Raw genomic sequence first — 14,421 nt, 5'->3', positions numbered from 1 at the left:
AAACAACCCCTGTTCCTAAAACTCTGTACCAAAACCCAATACCTACGATTATACTGTCCTGGTGGCATGCTAGACTTAAAATATAAGCCATACATGAGGTGGGGTTTGGTGGATGGTATTTCTCATAATTATCACAGCCACATCCAATTGATATCAGACATGTGTCACAATGATGTGTATTCCCGCCCCACAGCTGAGGAGGTTGTCCCTGCTGTAACCATAGGTTTGCCTCTCTTTGTTCCTTTGTGAGGGCAGGTAACACCCTCTACAGAGAGAAAGCCACTCCACAGGAAGGTGTCCTGGGAACAAGAATCAAAGGACATACCCATTTGCAAAAGGAGTAGCCTCACACCAGGGTGCTGCATGTGATAAGGGCCTATGATTCTTTTGAGAAGGGAAGGAGGTGAGGTTAGCATACAGAAAGGGAGCTCCTTATAGCTACAGGGTGTTTCCATCAATTTGTTTTTCTACACCTTTCTGCACTCAAACACCCTTCCAACTACTGATTTGCACATTTCAACCTGTTTGCCACCTCATTATGCTAGCTGAGTGCATTGTTGCCTTGGCTCAAAAACCAAGCTCCACTTTGCATCTGCCACCTTTGAACTGCCATTCGATTCCTCCAGCATCTTTGCTGCTGATTTACATTGCCAGTTGAACAGAGCCTGGTAGACCATTGAGTTGTGAAAATCATATGTTTCATCAAGCGGCTTGACCTTTCAGTCATTCATCCAGTCTCCAGAATATCCACAGTAGAATAGACTGTCAAACTGACCTTGATAGTCTGCATGATCTACCTTCCTCAAGCGCCTCATGAAACTGATTATATCGAACACCATATTCAGTTAGCCGCATCTTCACAGTTGAAACCAGATGTTGTACCGACCCTGGTGGCCATCACAATCTGCTCTTCTTCAAGCATCACCTCAAACTGCAACAAGTTCCCATTCAAACCATGCTCAACACTGCTCCCCAATTAGAGCAACACAACTGCCACACTCTAGCTGCTTTGAACTTAGAAGCCTGGTCCTTCATTGTTGAACCGCCAAGACAAATAGGTACCATTGATTGGTAACTGCCCCCCAGGTCCATTTGTGGGCCCTAGAAACAGAACAGGCGAAGTCATCATTCATTCCTTTACACAAAAGTACATATCCTGTTTACTTTCATTGTAGAAATGTATTAATTTCCTTTTCCTTCCCTGCTTCATTACGCAGAGTGCTGTATCTTTTATCTTTTGGATATTCTCTACACTTTCCACAGGGTGGGTTTTGTAAACTATTTCTTATTTATACAATATTTTCTTGTAAATTGTGTTTTTAAATTAAAGTAAAGTGCTATTTTTGTAGAACCTATTGGGCATTCCCTTTATTTTGGACTTTCATGGTTTTCTGTTTGGGTTCAAATTCACGCCCTTCTTGATGGTAAAGCCTTTTTGCGGCCTCTGCTACAACCAAAGTTGAAGGATATATATCTTGTTACTGTTTATGTTTTACCTTTATGTTTGGGACATGTGATAAGTCAGGCTCTACACGTGTCTCTGTCCTAACTAAAAAGGAAAAACAAAGAAGAATAAATGATTCTCATCAGTAAGTCTTACAAACCTATCTCTGTCCTCTGTCCCAAAAGCCTAATCTAACCTAAGTGCTGACCCTGACCCACTAATTAAAAGAGTGTCAGAAAGTTGACCATAATAGGCCTCTAAAGGATTTCTTTTCCAATAACTGATATTTTACTAACTTCAGAACCCCCACCCAAATGTCTCTCTGGAAGTTTCCAGGCCTTGTGCCTGGCTGGATAATTCAAAGTCGATTAAGAATGTCTTAAGTCTCACTTCCTATATAACAATCTTTGAGGATGCCGAGTGACTCATGATGCCTCTATTCCGGAGTTTGATTTCTTTTAGATTAACTTTGGGGTCATATGGCACTCTCGCCCACTTCCTGAATTATTTCTTCCACCCTCTCTTGGGGTCCAGATGCTCATGCCCTGTCATGGATTATTGTGTTTCTTGTTCCTTCATGGGATTGATTGGCTTTCACTTGGCCTAGGGCCTTCTGGTCCTGCCATGGGTAGTCGATCTTTTACCCTAGCTTGCTTCATTCCGTTTTTACCCTGCTTAGGGTCTTACTGGAATCACACCCCTGCATGGGCTATTGCCAGGTCTCACCAACCTTCACCCTGCTCCTGGGAAATGCTGCTTACCTTCTGTGTCATGGCAGCATTCCTCAGAAGAGTCGGCCTCTTCAGCAGTCACAGACTGCAGTTCTGTGTATTCCTTGGTTCCCTGTGTCTGTTTGTCATGTTGGCCTTGTCTTCTGCAATATGTTCACTGGTTTGTAGGTGTCATGGATTGTGGGCGCCGGACAACCACTTCTGGTTTGGGCAGTTTATCTCCATTGGCTCGGTCGAGCCTGACTTTCTCCAGAGCGGTTTGTAGCAATGACACCTTCTGCATTGAGCTGCTGCTTGACTCAACGTTACAGGAAGACCTCCCCTTTTCTGGCTCACGTTATTGGACTTCTTCTTCTCTTAGTTTCTCCTCTTGTGTTGCTCCTGTGGTGTCCAGATGCTCATGCTAAATTGAGATCCATAGATTCAGTGTTTCTCATATTGAATGGCCAATGAAAGGGCCATAAACCACACAAGCCATTTCTAAAGGATCATAAGTACAATTATTCCGGTCAACCTACAAACAGGCAAAAAGACATGGGATTTTTCAGATGATTAATGGGGAATAAAACCCTTTCTGGGGATTCCTTACCCACTAAGGGGGAGTCATCCCCAGTGGGATCATGCTTGCCCTGTCCCCTAGGAGGTGTTTAGCTCAATTGGATTATATCCCTAGTCCCAAAGGAGGTGGCCCCTTCTTGGGGAGAAGGGACACAATCCCTGGATTCGCTACATAACACTGTTGGATTATAGAAGTGTGAGAGCTGAGTAAGTATTCTCCTACTACTCACCCGTGTACTCCTGTAGGGTTTCCTCTTGTGTTAGTAATCTCGGTTTTAAGGAATTCCTGTATCCTCCTTCTCACTTCTCAGTGTTTCCTACAGCACTCTCAATGAGGTTCACCAGCTGACGGTGAGCTCCTTCACCAGAGCCATTTTATACAATCTTGGCTACATGGTTCCTACAACTTTGACTCTCATTCTCTTTACTCAGCCCTTCAAATTTAGGACAGAACCAACTGGGATTGCCTTCGCAGTTGCAAGAGATGAGCTTGGGAGGGCCCTTGCATTTCCCTTTCTTGTCCCTATCCATGACTTCTCTACATGTCTTCTTTTTCTGCTCCTCCTTAATTATGACGGATGGGGACTGCACTCTCAAAGTCCAGATATTTCAAAACTATAATATGTGTTTAAATACCTTACTAAACAACCTTACTATTTAAATGGAGGTGCTGGTATTAAAGTGGCTAGCTCCCAAGCCCTTGACTGTAGAACACAACAAATATGTCTGGGCTTGTACTGTCCAGAGCCCTACTTGCACACTTAGGACTAATGTGGACCAATGATCCTACTTGTCCTTAATGATTTTCAACACAATGTTACTAAATCAAAAATAATATTTGAATACAAATAATCACCTCGCATTTTCATTGTATTCTATTTCACATACAATGTGTCAAAACAAACCAGTCATACATAATATGTTTTAGAATGCAGTGAACATTTTGAAAGAGTACTTATCATAACACACCTCACGCCTACTCTCTCCCTTACATCACCACTCAACTAGAACACAGAGATACTATGACACCATTCGGTATAACTGTTCTCATATCTACATCTCCCGCTCACTCCACAACACTCTATGTAAACACTGCTGGTCTCACACCCACCAGCCAGGCGTTCTCCTCAGGCCTAACGCAGCCACATTCGTCCTGGATAAAGCCAGCCAGAGCGAACACATACTGCTGATCTCTCAACCACCACACCTACCGCTAAGAAGCAGCTACCATCTGAATTCCGCACCAGCTGCACACATACCTGGTGCACACACGCACTTTTGACTCGCTCTTCTCTCTCTACTGACCCGAACTTCGGTTCCCGAGGGCGTTCAACCTACCAGCGCCTTCAGACCATACCAATGGTATATAAGGCGCTATATAAATGCAAAATAACATAACATAACATAACAATAAATTCTTAAAACAATAAATAAAAAAATGATTCTTGTCGATTCACCCGATATTATGTCACCACCCAGGACATAGACATACAACCTTGTGAACTTATGAATCTTCGCAATTAAACAAACACAAAAATGAGCATATGCATATGTTCCTCTTAATGCCATGTCATGGGCACACTTTTCTCCTCCCACAATGGGTTTGACCCTTTTGATATTGGGGTCTCACCCAAAACCCCTTCCTTCATCTAAGTGTGCCTGCTTGTTCATTCCTGAATTTGATAGCTACAGCTTCACTAGCCTCCTGGACTTCTTCCTGGACCTTCACTTTAACTGCCTCCTAATGTTCATATCAAACCTCCTCCTGGTATTCTGATCCACCCTCGCCATGTTGTCTTACACCAACTGCCTCTTGAGGTTCAGCTCCAACATCCTCTGGTATTATTATCTTCCTCCTCCTTCTACCTTAAACCAACACCCTCCTTATGTTCAAGTCCAACCAACTCCTGGTACTGCCCATCTCTGCTGTTAAAAAACAACTACCTCCTGATGACTTTACTCCCATCATACTGCTTGCTTTGACTTCTTTTTGCTTTTTGTATTTCCAAACTCCTAACACTGCCTCTTTCAAATAAATGCCATATATTTTGCCAAATCCTGCCACAACTGGCTTCTCCAAACACCAAACCCTGCCATATTTTCATTGTGAGTATATTTTGCTCTGTAATCCATCCCAGTGAGTTGGGCTTGTGAAAACAAAATCTAAATATCGAGGCTGAGTACCCCAAAAGGAAATACACCGAACAAGGGTTACAAAGGAACATACAAAGATCTTTAATTTATACTGAATCAGTTACAAAGAACAAAACAAAATCAGATAGCTATCGGCCCTCAGTGCAATACAGCGAACTCCAGCGTGGTTCGGTGTATACAGTGAGAGACTCTGTACATTAGAATTCATTGCTCTTTTATGCTATTTGCAAACACGATGTCCAACCCTACTTTGGGTTGATATTCCTCTAATACATTACTAATCTAGGGTTCATGCCGAGTTTGCATATCCACATGTAACTAGTTTACCTTTAATACATACATCAACAAGCCTACACGGCAACTGTGTGTTTTGGGATTTCCCATACAGGTCTTCTCAAACATTAATAAAATGTAGTTAAACAAGTGTTCTTAGTTCAGTATTTGAATACATTGTTCTTAACATATGCTCGCGGATTAATTTCATTGACGTGAGTAATCCTTTACACACAGGTCAACGAAGGACAAGGTCTCAGTTCACGAACACAACAAATGGCGGGCAGGCAAGATACATATTAATTACACACAGAGGTCAAGGCGGCCATGTTGTATTTCGGAATGACATCGTCCACCATTTTAACTCACAGGGTGACTTTACAGAGCGATCCTAAAATGGCGGATTGACCTAAAATGTCGGCTAACATTGCTTTTAAGGTCAAGACCTTGCAACACGGATTTCTTCGCAAGTGGCTTACGAGCAGCTTGGCGTAGGCCAATATACACATATTTGTTGCAATAGGAGGCACGATATAATTTCCCATTTGGCAGGCTGGCTATGAAGGCCTAGACCTGAGCTGTGAATGAGTGAAGGACTGTGATTGTCTATTCTGAATTGCATCACCTCTGGTTTGTTTGGAGCTTTGGGGTGGGGCTAAGACTTCAAAAAGCTAGTCCACCATCTTTGCATTCACTATGCTATTAGCGCCATGGTTGACGCCGGTATTTTAACGATTGCGCCATGGTGGATGGTGGAATTACCGCCCCATTCCAAGGTTGGCGGGCGGTAATTCCCCATTCAGCATTGGCCCTTCCCCATTCCCATTTATGCCCCCATAGGGCTCAATGGGAATGGGGAAGGCGGTAATTACGGTACTGCAAATTGCGGTACCGTAATTACCTCCAAGGTCCCTTTGCGGGTCCAATCCTTAATGGCTTTTAAAAACCAGCCGTTAAGGTAGGGACCCACAAAGGGACCTCGTAATTAGGCAGTAAGGGGTTAACGGCGCCGCAACCTTTTATGGCGCCGTTAACCCCTTACCGCATGGGTCGTAATGAGGCCCAATGTGTTATATTAAGGGCTTTCTAGAGAACATCTAGAGGTGCTTTAGTTATTGTAATCTTGTTTTAAACCAATCATGCTATGACAAGGCACACATAGAATTATAACCATAAACGACAATTGTAAATGGCAATAGGTATATTTAGCATGATAATATGTATTGCATAGAAACCCATAAACAAGGGCAGGCTCGACTATAATGGGTCACAGGTGTTGACCCACCCATTTTGATGAGCTGCCAAGCAAGCCCAGTGAAAACACTAACCTCTTCTTGTTGTAGCTGAGGGAGTGATCCTTGCCTGACTTGAACTGTCAAAGGGAAATGCATTTTCACTTTGAAAGTTTGTACCCCAGCTGTCCAATGGGCAATGCAAGGCCAGGGGCCTTTTGCTGCGCCACCCTAGCAAGGCCCATTGAGGATACGGTCTGGGGTATTATAGTGAGGGGGCTCTCCTGCACCTCCCTGTACATTCAGGGCTACTGAAGGATATTCCAGGGGCTGCATGTGCTCCTGTTCACAAATGCAGGAACCATGAAGTATCTCCCTAGTTCCTGTTCATATTGTGCAGAGCCGTAGTGCCATGGCGGGACCAAATTTGAGCGACAGATTCTTGACCAGGGCTGCAGGTAAGAAAAAAAAGGTGCTTGTGTGCATGGCTGCATGTGTGATAAATTAGTGTATTTTGGGTGCATGCTTGAATGAGTGTATATGTGCAGGTGCGTAGGTGAATGTGTATGTGTGTGAAAAATACACCTCCACCCCCTCTGCAGGTCCCCAAATCAGAGGTCCACTCACCAGCACAGTGAGCACCACTCATCAAATCCATCAAAAGGCCCACTCACCAGCAGGCTGAGTGGTGCTCACTTGGCTGCTGAGCGGGCCTTTGATTTCGGAATGAATCAAGAGTGGCACACATTATGCTGGTAAGTCGAAGCATGATTTGGGAATGAATCAAGACACCTGCTCCCCAGAATGGTCAGCAGCACTCAGTGTGCTGGTGAGCGGATCTCTTATTTTGGGGTAACCCTTCCCACACTCCCCCAAATCAAAGGCACACTTACCATGGTGAATGGGCCCTTAATTGTGGAGCATGTAAGGGGGTGTATATATTACTGGGAACCATGTTAAAGCCAACATGGTACAATATTTCCTTTCAACATAATGGTCAGAATAAATTCAATGCTCCTGACATAAAGCGTAACGAGACTGCCAGCAGCAATGCCGTTCAGTCTAGCCATGTAAATGCTTATTATGTTTGCATAATAAGTGTTGTTATGTGGCCAGTCTGGAATGTATTACTGCAGACAGTCTGTTTAGGCTTTATGCCTCTAGCATGGTGTTTGTTAGTGGGCATTTATGATATATCAAGCATGATAAGTGTTTTTATGTAGCTAGAATAGCATTTTGGTGTCACCAGTCTAGCCTTTATTTCCTGTGGCATGAAATGTTTACTGGGCATCTGTCATGATGCTTGCTTTATCACAGAGGTTCTGTGATAAAAAAAAATGCATGATAAGTGCTACTGTGTGTCTAGACTGGAATTGTGATGTAGCCAGTCTAGCCATGTTTTACTGTGGCATGGAATGTTTTACTGCCCATCTATGATAATGCAAGCATAAGTGTCATTACAAGGCTAGAATGGCATTTTGGTGCAGCCAGTTTAGCCATTTCGTACTGTGCCATGACATTTTTTACTCTGCATTTATAATTGAGCCAGCATGTTATGGGGTTATTTTGAGACTAGCCTGACATTTTGGTGCAGGCAGTCTAGCAATGTATTGATATGACATGGCATTTAATACTAGACATCATTTATTTTTATTTTATTGTTTCAAGTGTGACCTAGCTCGGGAGCAGCAGAGCACTGTACAGAGTGTGCGTAGCCGGCAATCTACTATAAACAAGCATGATAAGTGTTATGACATGGCTAGACTGGCAATTTTGTGCAGCAACTCTAACCATTTATTGTTGTGGCATGGCTTTTTTACTAGGCATCTATGTTAAAGCAAACATAAGTATTATTACGTGTCCGACAGGTTTTCTTAATGTGGCATGGGATGGCAAAGAGAAACAGAAGTATGTTCTTATGGGCATGTGCTGGCATATATTGCCAGAGCCAGCTTGGCTAATGTTTCTTATAGTATAATTGCTGGCATTATGTATAAAGCAAACATGAGTATGTATGTATATGGGGAAACTGGCATGTATAGGTGCAGAAAGCATGGAAATGTGTTGAACAGCCAGTGTGAAAATACTGGCATATATTGTGGGGAAACGCATCATGAAAAATGCATTGTAAAGTGCCCCTGTATACTGTTGGTGACTTGCATCCTTTGGATTGTTTCATGTATTACCCTCTAAAAAAACAATTACAAACTGTCTGTCTTTTTACCCAATTTTTCACAGAAAGTGTGCTGTACAATACAACATTATAACCCACAATTTCAAAACATTTTCTAGAACCACCCTGTGTTAGTCTCCCTCTCTATTCTCAGCGGCTCACCCATATTTGTGGCAAATATTTACACCCCTCCAAATAAAAAAATCACCAGCCACCACTGCTATTTGCAAATGTTGTTTTCTCTTATTAGAATATTTTGTGCTAGATCAATTTCGAAGGCTTGTTTGGCTAAACACTTGTGTATAGTTGTGTTATAAATGCCATATCATATCACATCAAAGTGCATTATTTTACAATACAGTGGACTCAATTTCCTTGCAGCACAATATGTAGTAATCCATTCTTGATGCATTTTTATAGTGACATTTCATGATATTATCAATTTAAAAATATCAATCTTGATGTCATCAGTAAACATGAGGCAGATCGTTGTCCATGAATTAACGGAATTTAAAAAAAACAAATGGAGAAATTACTGCATTTTTTGGGTCTAAAACCCAAAATTCCGACTTGCTTTTTCCACTTTCTTTAATAATGCTGGTGGAGTCCACATGCACATCCTCACCCCCTACCTTCATTAGTACCCTTACCCACATGTATATATTTTTTTTAAATATACAAACATTTTCCAATAAATCGGGCAGAACAATTCGGTAATTTCTAATTTCTACGAATATCAAGGAAGATCAGTCAGTATGTTGAGTAATTAACGTAGAATAGTATATTTATATTGTTATTGATTAGCTTTTGAGCAATATGTTCAATCAACAATGACACATGTCCAAGGGGAAAGCTCTTGACAATCAGTCATTCCAGACGGCACTCACAATATCCAGCCCACAGCATTGCAAACACTTGAATAGGCCCAGTGAAAAAAAACTGAAGAAGACAGTTCTGCTGCTTGAGCTACTGGAGAATGTCCAGAGAGGGACGCCAACAACCAAAAGTCCCATTGGATATCTGGCACCATGGCAATGAGCTGTGAGTATGGGGATGATAAGACCCCCAGCCTCTTTTATAGAGTGAAGTACTTCAAGATCACTCTTACTCTAAGCCAGGGGTTGACTAGATTATGATTAAAGAAGCAGGCATATTTTAGTACCACAGTGTTAGGAAGAGCCTGAAAGCCCATGGACAATCAACCAATATTTGTGTAAGAGTAGAGAGAGAATTATTTTTCAAAGGATTAAAGCTAGATTTCGAGAGGGAGGTCTGGAAGAACTTGGAAGGAACGAAGGCATGCGGAAGTACATTTTGTATGGAAGCATTACTTGACGGGATACAGAGATTTAACTGGCTGAGTGAACTGTGCAATTTAATCATGTTCAAAATGCTGCCTGCTGGGATACTTAACCTTAGCTCCCAGAGCAAACTGTAAAAGTTGATCTTGTGTGAAAACATTGTACATTGAGTTTTAACTTCTTGAGTGAACTGTGCCAGTTAATCCTTTAAATCATGTTAGTCCTGTGTGAAAGTCTTCCTGCTGGGATACTGAGTCATAGAGCCAAATGAGAAAGGCAACCCTATGTGGAGCACTGCATACTGAGAAGCCAAGTCCCTTTGATCATATGGGTTGTGTTGCAATAGTCAAGTCTCAGTGACGCAGGGGCTCAGATGAACTCAATCATGTAGAACATTTTGAGTTCTTGCATGATTTCCTTGACCTTGTGTAGTGTTTACACCAACCCTTAATTCTTAACCTTCATTGTGTAGCCTAATTGAGCATGAGTATCTGTTACCCTCCTTTACAATGAAGAATACTTACCTCTTCTATTGTGCACACATTTTTAAGAATTGTAATTGCATTACCTTATCCTCTACACTTTTTCCCTCCAGTGTCCAAAATTACAATGGCCCTCATTACGACCCTGGCGGAAATCGCGGTGCTAAATGCACCGCGGAGCACGGCGGAAAGCTGCCGATAGCGCCATGGAGGTTGGCGGATTTTCCGCCCCATGCCGACCTTGGCGGGGCGGTAAATCCCCATTCCCCATTTTACCCTTCCCCATTCCCATTTTTGCCCCATAGGGTATAATGGGAGTGGGGAAGGCGTTAATTGCGCCACCGTAAAATACGGTGGCGTAATTAACATCAAGGTCCCGTAGCGCCATGGATTTCTCCGCCCGGAAAAACCAGGCGGAAAACGTTCCATGGCGCTACGGAAAGTCGTAGTAGGGCGGACGGGTCCGCCGCGAATAACGCTGGCGTAAACCCACTCCGCCAGGGTCGTAATGAGGGCCAATGTGTCGTGTTCCTCCCGTTCTGCTGGCCTGAACCATGCATCATATTGGAAGCATTATGCTGCATCTGCCTTTATTTTTCTGTGGATGTGATCTATTTACGTTAGTACTCTAATTGGGTAATTTTGAATAAACCGGTAATTGTGAAAATGACACTTTTGCCAATAAGGCCTATTTTCATAGCCTGCCATATTATGATCCATAAGGTATTCACCACGTCCAACATTTCTTGGGAATACCACATACAGAAAATACCTCAGAAAGATACTTCAATTTTTACCTCCTACCAAAAGGTAGAGATAAAAACGGTATCTTCCATTCACCACATATATTTTATACATTTTTGTTCCTGTAGCAAGGCATTGCAATCCCCTCTTTTCAGAGGAAATAAATCTGAAGGGGTCCCCAAAGGGGATGAAAAATTGAGGAACTCTGATGCCCATCTTCTCACCTGGTTACAGTGAAATACACAATAGGGTTAATACCGTCTGACATACATTATTGAAAATGATACAGTGATTTTTTTTGTGCCTCCCTAATGAAGCCTGTCAACTTCCATCAATAAAATAAGGGTAGAAATGGATGCAAATGTAAAAAAGAAAAATGATAAACATGGACCTACAAAAATATAGTATGTTGTATGTGGAAAAATCTGCTTATGTTACTAGCCTACCGGCAGTAGTACCTATAATGATGAAGAGACCATACCATTGCATATCTGGTAAATGGTAATTACCAGATGCAGTATAGCTAGCCACAGTCCACAAAATTCATAATGAGCCACTAAGTAGGGCATTTTGTAGGGGTACATTTGACAAAGCGTTGGAATGATGCCTCACTGTATACAAAATGGTGTACAATCTTTAAAAAACTTACCTAAATGGATGGAGCCTGGATCTTACACACACAAAGATAACTACAACTGGGGGCTGGTGTTTTGCGCTGCCCATCAGCTGGAAAATGTAGCCATGGAGTTCCAATGTCAGAACTATATTGTATATAAACGTGAATTTAGTAAAATGGTAAGCTGTCAGAATCTTTATCTTCCTGCTACAAAGATACATAATCAAAACATTGACATTGTTTTTTAATTTTGTAACTTGTATCTCATTCAGAACATGTGGTTCCCAATAAGTGAATGTAAAATATGTTTCTTTTTCTAAACAGCAACAGATTTACCATGCACATTGTTATTTGTACATGGATGCATAGGAGAGCAATTACTGGCGTGCAACTGCAAATGAAGGTCTGCATATTTTAAACACAGTAGAAATAATGAATTCTATGTTAGACTGTTGGAAATCATAGAATAATTATACACATAGGTTTTATCGGCATTGAAAATAGCATGGTCCTAGATCTGGCTTTCAGTATGCATGCTTTTCGGTAGGAAGCATGAAAAGGTAACTGCAGTACATATTGTATTTCAAAAACAAGAACTGGCGAGATCCAGAAAGTTGCGAGGCATCCATCTGGCAGATCAAGACCTGTTATAGTGGACTGCACCCATGAGCATGTTCTTATCATAAGAAAACATACCTAATACATACATTGAAATGCATTACAAAAGAACTCAGTTCGCAACTTTGTCCTGGGAGGATAGCTCAGGGGCAACGTGCTTGCCTTGCAAGCAAGATGACACGGAGCACCACAGGTACGATCCCCGGGTCCGTGCTTAGAAACCTCTGGGTATTAAGCGTGTTATAAATAACCTATCATCTCATATCATTCATGATCTGTGTATCCAGATATGGCTGTGAAGTGGTCACATGATGGGAAGGCCTGGTTTTAGATCAGAGGAACTTGCTTCAATTAGGCTTTTGAACTTGAATTCTATCTAGACATTAAATGCATCTGTGCATGATCGAATGATGACTTTAAGGGCCCCAGTTAGCTGTTAAAATGCATACATAACTTGAAATGAAATTCACATGAATAATAAGAGACAAAGTGATGTGTTTATTTTGGAGCAAAGAATATTCCAAAGCATGGTATAGGTTATTACTTTCCTTTGCTTAGGTATTTAGGAAAACTGCTCTCCAATCAGAGGAGTGCTGCCCCATGAAAACAGATCAAACATGTCATACTAACGTTTAGAAATAATGTATACATTATATAAATAGCACTAACTTTGTCAAATATTATACTAAAGAGGCATGTGGATACGCCTGAATTCTGCAGGCTGATGAGAATATAAAAATCATATGTTAATAATGGGACACATTCCTAGCAAAGGACATGAGAGAAAATATGAATCTGGGTCTACATTGTACAAGATGAACCCCTGTCACATGTCTAAAATATGATGAATCTATCAAATCAAGGGGTGTGCCAACCTGTTCATCCAACTAATGGGAAGATTCAACCAATCAGAAATGATGATGTTGTATAACACATTGTGGGAAAATGTAACCCACGGGAAGTAGGGAGAGAGCTCTGTGAATTTTGGAAGTCTGTAGACAGGTCATCCCTGCATTAATGAATGAATGAATGTGGAAGTGCAATAAAACCTTGGGAGTTAGGAGATAACATTGGCCTAGAGGAAGCATGAAGCAGACTTTTCCTGGAGTAGATCCAATTCCTTGAGACAGTTTTAAGCAAAGACCAGTGGCCCTATCTGGCTGGGGAGATGTTCCTTAAACTTTGCTGGGCCACACTGCTTCTGTACCTTAATAAGAGAAACAAAGAAGTGAACATTGAAAAACAATATCATTAATATCTGTCCTTAAGATTGATTTATCAGTAAGTACCGTAAAGGTTGGGGGCACTGGAAAGGAAGTAGAACTGGAAGAGAAGTCAATGGGCAGTGTTGTCTGTGCTTAGCATGCAGTCTTTTAACTATAATCAATTGATTGAAAATATAATGCTTTAAAATATTACTGCAAAATGAACCATGTTTTTTTATTACATTCAAAACCAAGGAGGATCTGATTTAAAGTAGAACAGGCAGTGTTTCCTGTACAGGGCTCACAGTCCCTGTAAACTATAGCTAAAAACATGCAATCACTTATTTTCGTAGGTTTGGTCATAGGCTGATGCTAGCAATCAGTGCACAACGTTCTGCATCTTAACAGCGGATTGATAAAATCACACCTGTGAAGAGACCATAATCATTTTAAAAGCAATATATTGGTAAATGGCACATCATTCTATTGGGGTGAAATGGGGCTTAGCTAGGGTACTTCTATTAGCCAGAAAATGAACAATTGTACCTCACTCATGACATTGAACAGAAGGAGTGGACCCTACATTAGATAGACCCAATCTGAGAAGTCAAGTCAGGGATACACTCTATACTTTCAGAAAGTCGTTCTGTTCCTATGTTGTGCACATTAATTTCTCTGTGATCTAAAATGAAAGCACAGCTTAACTAAATTTCAAGCATTTAGATTCTTAATGCAATATTCCATGGGTTGTATTTTACTTATATGAATACACTGCAAGACAAAAGCACCAAATATATACAAGGGGATACAATACCAATGGGGGAATGCACACCAGCTATGATACTTGGTGTTATAGATTTCTACGTGTAAACGTCTCTCATACCAATACT

Source organism: Ambystoma mexicanum, chromosome 8 (assembly GCF_040938575.1).
Source record: "Ambystoma mexicanum isolate Mex_15411 chromosome 8, UKY_AmexF1_1, whole genome shotgun sequence".
NCBI classification, from domain to species: domain Eukaryota; kingdom Metazoa; phylum Chordata; class Amphibia; order Caudata; family Ambystomatidae; genus Ambystoma; species Ambystoma mexicanum.
This window is presented reverse-complemented; position numbering follows the sequence as displayed.